This window comes from Juglans regia, chromosome 4 (genome assembly GCF_001411555.2).
Source record: "Juglans regia cultivar Chandler chromosome 4, Walnut 2.0, whole genome shotgun sequence".
NCBI lineage: Eukaryota > Viridiplantae > Streptophyta > Magnoliopsida > Fagales > Juglandaceae > Juglans > Juglans regia.
This window is the reverse complement of record NC_049904.1, coordinates 4,574,022-4,587,774: the sequence shown is the minus strand read 5'-3', so window position 1 is coordinate 4,587,774 and position 13,753 is coordinate 4,574,022.

The following is a 13,753-nucleotide window of genomic DNA, read 5'->3' as shown; positions in this document are numbered from 1 at the left end:
CAGCATAAAGAAGGTGAGAAACAAGAGGCGCACCTCTTGGATGAGAAAATTTTTTAATATTACCACACAGAAAATTTTTCTTTAGTAAGTGAGAAAACACTTCTTCCCTAATGATAAAAAGGTATAGAGATAAAGGATCCCCCTGTCGCAATCCTCTACCTCCTTGAAAAAAATCCCGAGTTGTACCATTCATCATAATCGAATACCAAGGCATAGCAATTCAATTCTTGATCAAATCTCTTACAAATGAAGAAAATCCAAAGGCAGCCAAAACATGCAAAAGGAAATCTCATTCCACCCTATCATAAGCCTTAGCCATATCCAGTTTCAAAATCACAATCCTGCCCATCGTTTTCTTATTGAGTGATTGCACCATCTCCTGCGTGAGACTGATATTATAAAAAATACTCCGACCTGGAATAAACGCACATTGCTCAGAAGAGATCAAAGAGGACAATAAAGGAGCAATCCTTGCCACCAAGACCTTTGTGCAAATTTTGTAAAAATACGGAACATAAGCTGATAGGCCGAAACTTGTCAAGACTCGTCAGTTGAGCTATTTTAGGAATAAGAACTACAAAAGAAGCAGTATAAAATCTGGGAAGAGGAAGCCCTCTAAAAAAATCCGTTACTACCTCCACCACTTCCGACTTGACAATATCCCAACAAGCACGGTAAAAACCCGACCCAAAGCCATCCGGCCACAGACTACTCTCTATGGGAATACTGAAAACTACTTGTTTCGCCTCCTCTTCTGTGGGCACCGAACCTAATCTCAAATTCTCATCTTCTGAAATCACATTAGACACATAATCACCTAGGTCCGGAAGCACTACACTAGTAGACTGCCCCAAGAACTCCCAGAAATAATGCACAGCCCCATCATGAACTTCTTGAGGGGACTTTAACGATAAGCCTTTGGAAAGTCTCATCTCCATGATCTTCGATTGCCTCTGTTTATTAAGGATAGCATGAAAGTAATGCGAGTTTTGATCTCCATGACTCCACCACCTAGGGGTGTAACCGGTCCGGTCCGGTCCGGTTTTGGATAAAATCTAAGATCGAACCTGTATGTATCGGTTTTGTATTTTTCAAAACCGATTACGCATCGGTTATCCTCCTAAACCGATACTTCCGGTTTTACCGGTTTCCGGTCCGGTCCGGTTTTCTGGTTTTTTTAAAATGTAAATTTCACAATTTGTCATTAAAAATTTATTTATAAAAAAGAAAAAACTTTTAGTATTAATTATAAGTATAACTATAATCTATAGTCTATATTGGACTATTAGTATTATTTATAAACTTATATATTAGTATTAACATTTAATGTAATAATTTATAAATTATAATATGAAATTATTTCATATATATGTATATATATATATATGAAATTATAAATTAACATTTAATGTATAAATTTATAATTATACATTATATATAAAATTTATTTATATTAATATTTAATATATATTTAAAATATTTTGTATAAAATTTATATATAAAAATATTATTTTTTATTTTTTTTAATCAACCGGACCGGTCCGGTCCGGTTCGGTTTGGTCCAAAAAATTTCAAAATCGGAACCGGCCGGTTTTTACATTTTAAAAACCGGTTCCGAACCGGACCGGTTCAAAATCGGTAAAACCGGTCCGGTCCGGTCCGATTCGGACCGGTTTTCCGGTTTGAGTTTACACCCCTACCACCACCTAACTTTAGCACACTAAGCTAACCGCACTTCTTCACGACAAATCCAGGTAACCAACTCCATTTTTTACGCCAACAGATCAAGTTCCACCTCTTCATCATAGTTCAGCTGCAAGTGACTCTCCAATCGCTCTACCAACCCTCCAAGTCCTTAATATGCCAAGTCGTCCATCCAAAAACTTTTTTGTTCGACCCTTTTAGAACTACTTTCAGTTTTTTCAATTTTGCCGCAAGTTTTAGGAGACCACTACCAGCCTCAGTTTGATTCCAAACCTCTCGGACGCATCTAGGAAAATCCACATGATCCACCCACATCTGCTGAAAATTGAAAGGAGATGGCCCATACTCTGCAACAATTTTCACCAAGGAAATAACCATAGGTGCATGATCTGACGAAGTACGCGGTAGATATCTCATGAAAGAATCCGGAAAATCTTCAATAAAATTCTGCGCAACCAACGAACAATCCAAGCGTGCCCAACTACGAGAAGCCCCAGCATGCCGATTACACCAAGATAAACTCTTACCCAAGTATTTTAACTCCAGCAATCTGCAAGAGTGTATCCAAGAGTTGAACTCCTCCATCGCCACCAAAGAACGTGGGTGACCACCTCGTCGTTCCTCATCCGAGACAATAATATTAAAATCCCCTGTTATTAACCATGGCTCAGTTCCATTACTCTCATTTTCAAGCTCAGCCCACAACTCCCGCCGTTGAACATACGTACATTTAGCATAAATAAATAAAGCTTTACATTTCATGGAGCCATTAGACACAAGAACTGTAATATGTTGAGTTCTGCAACTAACCAACCTCACATCGACATCATTCAACCAAAAAATCCACAATTTACCGTCCCTAGCAGCATTAGATAACCCATAATCAAAACCCAACATCCGTTTAACATCATCCAATAAATCATCCTGTAGAAAAGGCTCCGCTAACACAACAACTTTCGGCTTATACATACTCAAAATCTTTCTCAGCCTACTCTTAGAAGATCTCACCCCTTTAATGTTCCAATACAATATTGGACTTATCATAAATTCAATTTAGAGGACCGGGTAATCACCCATTTACTGCTGCGAACTTTCGTACCAATTGCCTCACCCTTTTTCTTCCCATGGTCTAGTGTATCAGAATCAGAACAAACATCTTCACTATGCAAACCTTTATCAACCATTATTTCTGTATCAGAAAAATTGGCCAACGTAGCAGCCAAATCATTGTCATCCTCAATCAACCCACTCTTAGTGCAAACTTCAACAACAATTGAAAAAGCACTGTTTAACATAGTCAAAAGATTTTATTTGTGTAAAAAAGTATTCTCACGTATTTTTTTTCCTTGAGCAATGCATTTTAAATGCTTTTACAATACGCTAGTAACAGAGCAACGTCCAATGAAAGTTTGCCTAATTTAGATTTTTTACAAAAATCATATGATTTTTTATAAAAGAAAAATGATTAATTCAAAATATGCTATAGTTTGATACAAATTTTATAAATTGATCATTTTGCTAAATTTGTTTAATATAAGTTTAACAAAAAGATTAGTTCAAAATGCTGACTGACTGGTTTGTGGCAGACCATGTAATGCATGACACCTCTTTATGATCATCGTGTAAATTAAGTCGTGGAAGATGCATATATATTATGATCAGGAAATGTGTCACAAGTATATATTAATTTGTGCATTAAGTATTTAGAATTCATATTTTTAAACATGTTACATCCCTTACTATAGAACTATAGAAGAAAGTTCGCGCGTCGAGATCTCAATGAGACGCAGTTCAATTTTTTTCGTTCAATATTTAATAAATAATATTCTTTTATGTCATTTTTATTAGTTCTTTAAATGAAATATTCTTTTATGCATTTTATATTTTAAAATGAGTATGTTTTTATTTAAATAGGATTTATTAAAATGAGGGAAGGGTATAATTATATGATTTTACAACATTACTTTTAATTTTACTATTTTATTTATTTTAAGTATAAAGCTCTTTTAATCATAGCCATTGATTTGTTCGGTAAAGAAAATATCTTCCTAAATTGAATCCCCATCATCCATTTTAGCTTCTAAGGGAAGGAGTTGAAAAGTGACTTAAGCCTGACTAACCCACCCCACCCCCCCATCATATCCGTCGGCTTCCAAACTCGAGCAGTATAGTACATGGACACGTAGTTCCTTTTGCTAATATAATGGAAAAAATAATTTGCTTCAGGTAACGGATTGTACGAGAAAATATTGAGGGTGAGAAAAGAATTTTAAATCCAAACTCAAGCACCCATGATGCAAAGTGAGAGAGAGGATAAACTTCTCTTGGAGATTTACTTGTAAATATCGCAAGACCATCAACTGATACTCTTGCCGAATTAGGTAGGGTCTTGTTGAGATATCTTGGAGATAAGTAATCCAGAGCATCTGAAACAATTACAAGGGAAAACGATTTTGGCCTACATGGAAGAGGAAACTTGATATCAGCTACACGCACAAGGCTTTTGCGGACAAGAGCTTTGCAGTTAGTATCTGCATCCTCTATATCATATGGTTCCATGCCCCAGGCTTCAGTTTCCTCCTCTTTAAGCAATTTAGAAACCATCGAACAGGTGTCTGGACCAACATGCAAAATTTTATGCATGCTGTCTCCATATGCTTTCTCCAAAATAGGAATTGTCCGGCGTTAAACAGAAGCAGAAATAGAAGAGAGAGGGGGTCTGAGTTAGGGGTGCTACCTGCCCCCTACGGGACGGGATAGCCCCCACCCCACTCCCCACCCCCTCATGGGTTGGGGACCCATTTTGTAATCCGCCCACTATAGGGGCGGGGGATCTTGTCCTAGATAACGGGGTGCGGGTGGAGGGGGTCCTCCATCCGCCCCTCGCACCCTACTGGGCCTTTGCGGTTTCTGGGTCATTTTGGACCCATAAAAATATAATTTTTTTTTTCGAAAAAAAAAAAAGACCTTGAAAAAAAAGGGTTACAAATATTATATACATACACAATTTTATATAATTAAGACTAATAAAGTACTACTATAGACTACAAATCTACTACCTAATAAACTAATAAATAATAATAATAACTAAGCTATTACAAAAATAAAATGGAAAGTCTAAACAATTACAAAATTACAAAGAAAAAAGTGTCCAAGGGACATTGTATCAACGTTACAAAATTACAAATCAAATACATAATATATACATCTAATTCAAAATTCAATATTCTAAGAAATTAATAATATAAAAAAAGAGGCGAGCTGTTTGGGTCTTTGACTGTGACATTTGGGGCGGCCGGATAGGTAGTCTTTGACTATTTTGAGGCTTGAGCATATATTCATATTGCAATGTAGGTAGACATCGTCTGAGTCTTCTCATGTGTTGCTACAACAATCAATACTAAAATTAATACTGATAAAATTGAAATGAATATATATAAATCAAAATAATAAAATAAAAACAATAATTACCAGATGGTCCAAATCCAGACTGATCACCACCCTTTTCATCGGTCTCTTTAAAATCTAAAACATCTAGAACATAAATATCATTTTCCATCGTCCAACTCTGTATGCATATCAATGCCTCCACAGTTGTAGGAGACAATGAACTACGGAAATGATCTAATATGCGACCTCCGGTACTAAAGGCAAACTCCGAGGCAACAGTGCTAATAGGGATAACCAACATACAACGGGTAATCTCAAAAAGGATGGGATATTTCTTTGATGCTGCCTTCCACCATTCTAATATGTCAAAATCATCATCATCATCTTAAATAAGACCCGTTGACAAATAATTGTCTAACTCTGAAACGACCTTCGTAGATTGATGGACTAGTGTAGGATTATGTGCGAGGGTCTTAGTCCATACCAATCTACGCTTCTTTGTTGCCCCGGTGTCTGGAGGAGGTGTTGGGGTAGGTGTAGGTGTAGGTGTAGTAGATGCAGTACCACCCTTAATTGTATTAAACTCATTATAAAATCTATAAAGGGTATCTTGGGCCATTTCACCAATAAAATCAGTCCATACATGATCATACGCAAGTCCCAAACCATATAACGTGCCTGAAATTTTTAGACGGGGATAAAAAATAGTAGCCACATATAACAAAATATTTAGTCTAGTCAAATCTCCCCAATACTTGTCATATTTGACCCTCATGGTCAATGTCAACCCCCTCATCCTTAGATTGAAACTCCTACACATGTCTTATAATTCTTCTTTCACCCTACATATTTGTTGACAAAATTCATGGGATGTAGGGTGCAAATAAGTAGATAACTTCAACGTGATATCGTAAAAAAGTCCAAGAAAATCAACAAATGTTGCAACTACCTCCCAATCATCATCATTAAGCAAGCCTAAACCCTCATGCTCATCAAAGTATTTGACATATTGAATGTCTTCATCACCCAATAATTGAAAGGCTTTTTCTATATTCTTGGGCCACTTCCAATATCAAGAAGGTTGAGTTCTATCTAGTAGCAACATCGGTACAAAGACCATTCTTTGATGTCATGCCCACAGTCTTCGAAACAATCTTGAATTTCTCTAATCTAGAAGGAAAAGACCTCACAAATTTCACAACCAGTCTAACTCGTGCAACTGAGTTATTAACATCTTTTAACCCCTCAGTCACAATTAGATTCAAGATATATGCAGAACATCTAACATGCAAATATTCACTACCCAATAATATCTTGTTTGCCTCTCTAAGATAAGTCTTCAGATATTCCAAGACGACATCATTAGACGAGGCATTATCAACCGAAACTGTCAAAACCCGTGTCAACCCCCACTCCTTTATTGAGGCCTCTAAGGCCTTGCCAATCGTCTTACCCTTGTGATCAGTTATTTGACAAAACTTAATAATCTTTTTATGAAGAATCCAATCAGAATCAATGAAATGGACAGTCAAAGACATATAATTATAATTTTGGATAGAAGTCCAAGTATCGGTAGTGAGGCAAACTACCAAACTCGCCAATTGGCCCCTTAAAACATCTTTATCTTTCCAATACATCTTTTTAATATTATTTGCCACAGTGTGGCGAGAAGGAAGTGTAAATCTAGGTTCCAATTCTTGGACAAATTCTATCTCTCATCCATAAACTGAAAAGGTAGCTCGTTTATGATAATCATACGAGCGAACTGCCTTCTACACTCATCAGCATTATACTTTATAAACCTCTTCAACGTTGGACCCCCACTACTCCCATCCGCCATTTTTTTCAGTCCAATTTCTAGTCTTGATTGACTCTTCTCCAGTAAGGATCTTAATATTAGACTCTTCTTGCATTATTCTTCTAAATAGACCTTTTAACTAGGATGTACCATGTTTCCTATGGTGACATCCATATATTTTTTCACAATAATTACATTTAGCTTGGGGTTATTGGTGACATCCATATATTTTTCCACAATAATTACATTTAGCTTAGGGTTATTAGGGTCACCACCCTCTAGTTTGGTAAAGTGAGACCAAATTACAGAAACATTTTTCTTGCTTTGTGTGGGCTTGGGGGCAGGGCAAGGTGTATTCCCACTCCCAGTGGTTGGAGTAGGGTTAGGTTCTGGGGCAAGGGTACTGGTAGGGATAGGAGAGCCGTCAGTAAAATCCCTTTGAGAATACATTCTTGATTCCACAACACAATAAAAAATTATAAAATCAATCAACACACGAACATAAGAAAATCATAATAATACACCACACAAGGCAAAGTGGAACATAAAGTGTATTGTGTGGTACTACGGGATGATGAGTAGCACCATTGTTATTAAATACCGTGTGTCATAGGTTGGGAACCCAGGAACATGTGGTGTGCTTAATAAGTTATAAACTTATAAGCCTCAAAGTTATAAGTTATATTTTCCACTGCCTTCCAAACATGCACTTAATCACATTATTATTTCCATCAACATTGGTTTCTAAATAAACTTAATAATTAATAGACTTATCTTTCTTCAATTAAACAAGCCATATTCATATATAACTGCTTTATAATATGCGTTTTTTGGGCCATTAAAGATAAACCTACAAGTAGTTTACAACTATTTTGTAATTCTATTTAAAATAAAGAGTAATTATGTAAGATTGAAAATACTTTTTAATGAAGTGCTACAATCATATTAGTTTACGGACCTTTAAATAGTAAAATAATTATAAAAAAGTTGTAGGTGTATTATTATGTTTTTTTCCGAATATTTCTAACTTGCTATTTAAAATGAAGAAACTCATGTCAATGACTAGTAGAGCATGAAAAAACAGATCGAACAATAGTGTGCAAATCTCGTACATCCTATTTAAAAACGACATTTATTATTAAAAAATATTTTTTTTAATGTGAATTTCAAATTTATCTATTTTTTTTTTAAATAGGGGTTTCAATTGAAACCCCTAACTCAATTTAGGGTTTCAGATTGAACCTAAATTGATTTAGGGGTTCAATCTGAAACCCTAAAATTTTAGGGTTTCCTCTCAATTTAGGGTTTTGGATTAAAACCCAAAATCAATTTAGGGGTTCAATTCGAAACCCAAATTGAAACCCCTAAATTTCAAGAATGGGTTTCAGATTGAAACCCTAAATTGATTTAGGGTTCTAATCTACAATAAAACAGAAACAAAAACAAATAAACAAACACACGAATCAAACACATGCACAAATTTCTCCACAGCACACAAATTCACAATTATTCCCATCCTCCATCTCCGATTCAACCCAATCTTCCTCCAATCTCCAATCCAAAACTAAAAAAGAAAGAATGGGTTTCGGATTTCTTACCTTTGAGTGGCGGCGAATTCGAAGTGAAAATTAACTTTAAGTACGCACGAGTGACTGGAAAGTGCAAACCTAGTGGGCGGTGGTGCTGCTCGTGCAGTCGTGGACTCGTGCGAGACGCAAAGAGAGAATAGTTCGAATGAGAGAGACTGAGAACTAAGAAGTGAGAGAGCGTGAGAGACTCAGAGAGAGTGAGAGAGGAGAGTTCGAGAAGGTCTGGGAAGGGAAACAGACGCGGGGAGGTGGGGGAACCTTAACTAAAAGTGAAACGGCGCCGTTTCACTAAAAGTTGAAACGGCGTCGTTTCACTTTTAGTTGAGGCTTACCAAGTCTAAAAGTGAAATGACATCGTTTTGTCATGAATGGCGCCGTTTCACTTTACTTATGGGTTTTTTTTGTATATATAATTTTAATTATATATATATTTAGTGGGGCGGGGGAAAAGCACAGTGGGGCTTCGCCCCCTCCATCCCCCGCCTCCGTAGCTGTCCTTGTGTGTGGGTGGGGGCCCCCGCACTCCGCTTGAGTGGGCCGAAACCCCCACCCCGCATGGGTAGGGGCAGGGCGAACGAGGCGGGTCAGTCGGGTGCGAGGTCTTGCTACCCACCCCTAGTCTTAGTCGATAGAGAGAAGGAAACAGAAGATGTATAGGACCTTCACTAAAAAGACCAAAACACCCTCGGACATACGAACGAAATATAAGGAACTCAAGGGCAAAAATATACACACTCGGCTACACAGAGGGACAAAAGTGAAAGAAGGAAGTGACTGTTCATTCTTATTCATCTACGTATAGCGACTTTTAAGATATAAGGGATATAATTTTATTTTCAAAGTCTCAATTTTAAAACATACATTCCAAGTCAAAATATGACACCTGGATTATATGTGGTATAAAAGTTTTTAAATAAAATTATTTTTCATTCTCAAACATCACTCAAAAATAATAATTTTCATTTTAAAATGTTAAATTTTTTTTATATAATTATTAACTAATTATTATCCAAACACGATTCTTAATACAGCCTTTTAAACTTTCAAATAAAATAAAAAAAATTAATACAATTTTATCAAATTTTAGAATGAAAATAAAAGTTTTATAATTTTACAATATTTTTAATTAATAGTTTCTACCCTCTTTAATAAAATTTAATAAAATAGATTAATTTAAATTATTTTTTTACTATTTATATATATTTAGAGTGAGTTTGGATAAATAATTTGAATGAGATGAAATAAAAAATTTTAAATAATAAAAAAATTTTAAATTAAAATGATATGATATAATTTATAAAAAAAATATTTAAACAATAATACGAGAGAAAATGAAGTAGATTATAAGAGGAGTCTGGACTCAGTACCCTTCACTGACCATAAAAGAAACTTGTCCGCGAATCTGCGCGCAAAGCTCATCCCGTCAGTCCCATCCTCCCCTTTTTTTTTAAGGAAAATGCTAGGGATCCCGCTGTGGGATCCCGTTCTCTCTTCCCGTTTGACGTGTCCTTCAGATTGCCTTCTTTAATTACATAAGTGGGACCTACTTTTCTCCATTCTCTTTCCTTTTCCCTTTCCCTTTCCTTCTTCTCTTTCAGTACAAGATCAAATGACTATCTTCCTTCACCAACGATGAGAAAACCGAAAGAAAAAAGTAGGAGAAAATCAGGATCCATTGTTCTTCTCCCACTTTCAGTCTCTCCTCCTTCGACAGTACCAATACTTCGCTACTGCTATTGCTAGTACTACTGATACTCTAAAAGATTCTTTTACAGTTTTTTTTTTCCCAGCCCATGATGTTTATTCCCTCCATTACTGTGCTGTCCGATCATTTCCTTCTCATTTAAGATTAACCCCGTGTTCTGTTTCTTGGATTCTTTAAAAATTTCTATATGGATTCTTAGAATATCTTGTCGTCAACATCTAGATTTTTCTAGGAATTGAAAAGCAAGATTTTCTTTGAGGAAAAATAAACCTCTTACGAAGAACTGACGTCGGCAAGTGGTTTTGTTTTGGCGTTTTGGCGTGTGTAGACGAACCAGGCGAAAGAGAGGAGGGAGGATGAAATGGGTCTCTGTCGGGGGTGGAACCGTGGAAGACCAGTAAACGCGTTGGGGGTGATGACCAGTAAAGGCATTGGGAAGGAAAAAAAAAAGGAAAGCAAAACTAAAGGAAAAAAAATGCAGAGAGACAAAATAGAATGAGGATTCGGGAAGACGAAATGGAATAGGGAAGAAAAAAAAAAAGAAGCAAAAATGAAAGAAAGAAAAAATTCAGAGAGACGAAATGGAATAGGGATTCTGGAAGACGATGCGGGAAGGGAAACAAAAAAGAAGCATAAATGAAAAGAAAAAAAAAATAGCAGGCCACATCAAGCGGGAAGTAAAATCGGGAAAGAAGAACGGTAACTATAGCATCGTCCTTTTTTTGAAGTAGATTTTGTCTTACTTAAAAAAATATATATATATATATATACATTTTGTCTACGTTAACAATAGTAACGATCTGACATTTTGTCTTCACATTTTTCCCACCACCGACTCAGGAATAATACTACATTTGGCAGAATATATAATCATGAGTAATGTTAAAATTTATTATTAAAAAATTATTTTTTTATGTAAATTTTATATATATTTATTTTTTTAAAACGATTATATAGTATTTATATATTCATGATTATAAGTATAATTTATCTATAATTATTATGCAATCATTTAAAAATTAATAAGATATATTATAAAAAAATTAATTTCTTTTTAAATAAATTTTATATATTTTTTAAAATAATTATACGATACTTATATAGTTATAATTGTAACTATTATTTCTTCTGACTTATTGATAGAGCTTCTTATTCAGTATTTTTATAATTTAAGATTTTTAATTAAATAAATTTGGAAAAAAAAAATTCAAATCTACAGTTGATAACAAGAATTGTATATTTTACATTGATGATTAGTCATTTTTTAAAAATTTGAATTAAATAAGTTTTAAAAAAATAAAGCTGAACTTTTCCATTTTAATAAGTTTGGGGATTTTTTGATTAATAATTAATAATTGTTACTAGAAATTATTTTCATTAATATTAATCAATTATTAAAAACACATTTTATAATTGATGGAATCCACTGGTACTTCTTCAAATCCCATCAAAAGTTAAAATCATCTGATTTTAATTCTACATGCAAACATATTTCATAATAAGATTCAAACACTTTTATAAAACTATTTAAACATCTTAACACAAATTATCTCATTACTATTCATAAATTTATTATTTAATCTCTTTTTATCTCACTTTGCAAATAATCCTAAAGTATCTAAAGAGGCCCTAAAAAGTCACGACCTTGTGTGTTTGAATAGTGAAATTTTTTTAGATATTTTATAAATAATAATAATAAAATATTAAATAATAAAAAATAAATATTAAATATTAAATAATAATAATAGTGATAAATATGGATGATAAAGAATTATCTAATAAAGAATTATTTAATAATGATAAATATGTCACATCATGTATAATGAGATGAAAATAAAATGATAGTGTGATGTATAAAATTTTCTATTTCTAATATTAGAGCCAAGATGCTAAGCTATGAAGAGAGTTCAATTAAACAGATAAAAAAGAAAGGGAATATAGTTGCACATGCACTAGGAAAGAATGCCTTAAATGTGGATGACTGTATTGTTAACATGGAGGAAATCCCTCAATGTATAAAGTCTCTGTTATAGAGAAGTTCATCAATGAAACGTATGTGTTTATTCCAAAAAAATATAGTCACGAGGGACCCCTTTCAGAAGAAGTCATAATTAATAAAAAAATTTACACAATTTTTTACTATTTACGTAATCTTAATACATTTTATTTTTTTTTATTTTAATTTTTTTTTCTTTTATCAAATATTTAATATATAAATAATAAATAAAAAAATTTTAAAAAATTAAAAAAATATATTTAAAATTTTAAAAATTTTAAAATAATATAATGCGTAGAAATATGAAGTTGGGTAGCGTTACTCAATATTTAGTAAGGACAAATATTCAGTGTTCATAATTGCAAAGCGTTCCATCCTTAATAGGACAAACAAGGACAGATGATTTTCTCAAAAGTCCAAATAAGGACAGATGATTTTCTCATGAGACGTAGCTACACGCTTGCCATTAAAGTCTTTAGCAACGCTATTCCTGTACCGGCTACCACGTACTGCCCCCACATGATTTAATTGCGTAAATAATTTTGATGAGATCAAAAAGAAAGGGACAGAGATTAATTACATATTAATCTTAAATGTAAGATATTTTTTTATTTAATTTTTTAATAAAAAAATTAAGTGAATATTGGTATATGATTTGATACGTCAAACTGTTTGTATGTAATAAATCCAAAAAATATATAGGTATTAGGTAGGTAGGGAAGCAACGTGTTTTGCACTCACTCGATCTCATCCAAAACGTCGATTAGATCATATCACCAATTTATATATGCTAGGCAGGGGTAACGTGTTCTGAACGTTGCCTAGTTGAGTGAAATATTTTTTTTTCTATAAAGATTCGTCTAGTGTGAGTAGATTTTCAAGTCAGTTTAGTTTAGGTATTCTGTGATCTGTTTATTTCAAAAATAAAAACGAGATGCTGTTTGACACATGATGTGGGTCCGAATGGGATTCAATCCCGAGGGGATCGATCGATCGAACTGGACATAGAGATATTTTTTTCTTAGTTTGTCTTTTCCCTCAGCTCTACTCTCTTTCCACAGTTTTAGAGTAATAAACTCATTTTAACTCATTTTAATATATTATTATAATTTTTTTAAATTTTAATATAAAATATAATAAATAATTTAATTTTTTTAAATTTTAAAATAATAATAATATTAAAAAATAATATTCTAACGATATTTTATCATCTCAACTCAACTTACTTCAACATCCAAACACAATCTTTTTTTTTTTTTCTTTCTCTTTCATTCTTTTTCGGTTTTGTGTCAGGGATAGGATGGGTTATTCGAAAATTCAGTACTGTTCATAAAAGTAAAGGACAAAAACGTAAAAATACCAATAAAACAAAACAAACTGAAGGATAAAAAAGGTAAACAAACAAAATAGAAGGGTAAAATTGTAAAAATTCGAACAGAAGATAAAAGTAAAGTAGACAAAAATGAAATAAAAAAAGTCGAAAATCCGACATTAAGGTTGTATTTAGATGTTAAAGTGAGTTGAGTTGAGATGATAAAATATTGTTAGAATATTATTTTTTAATATTATTA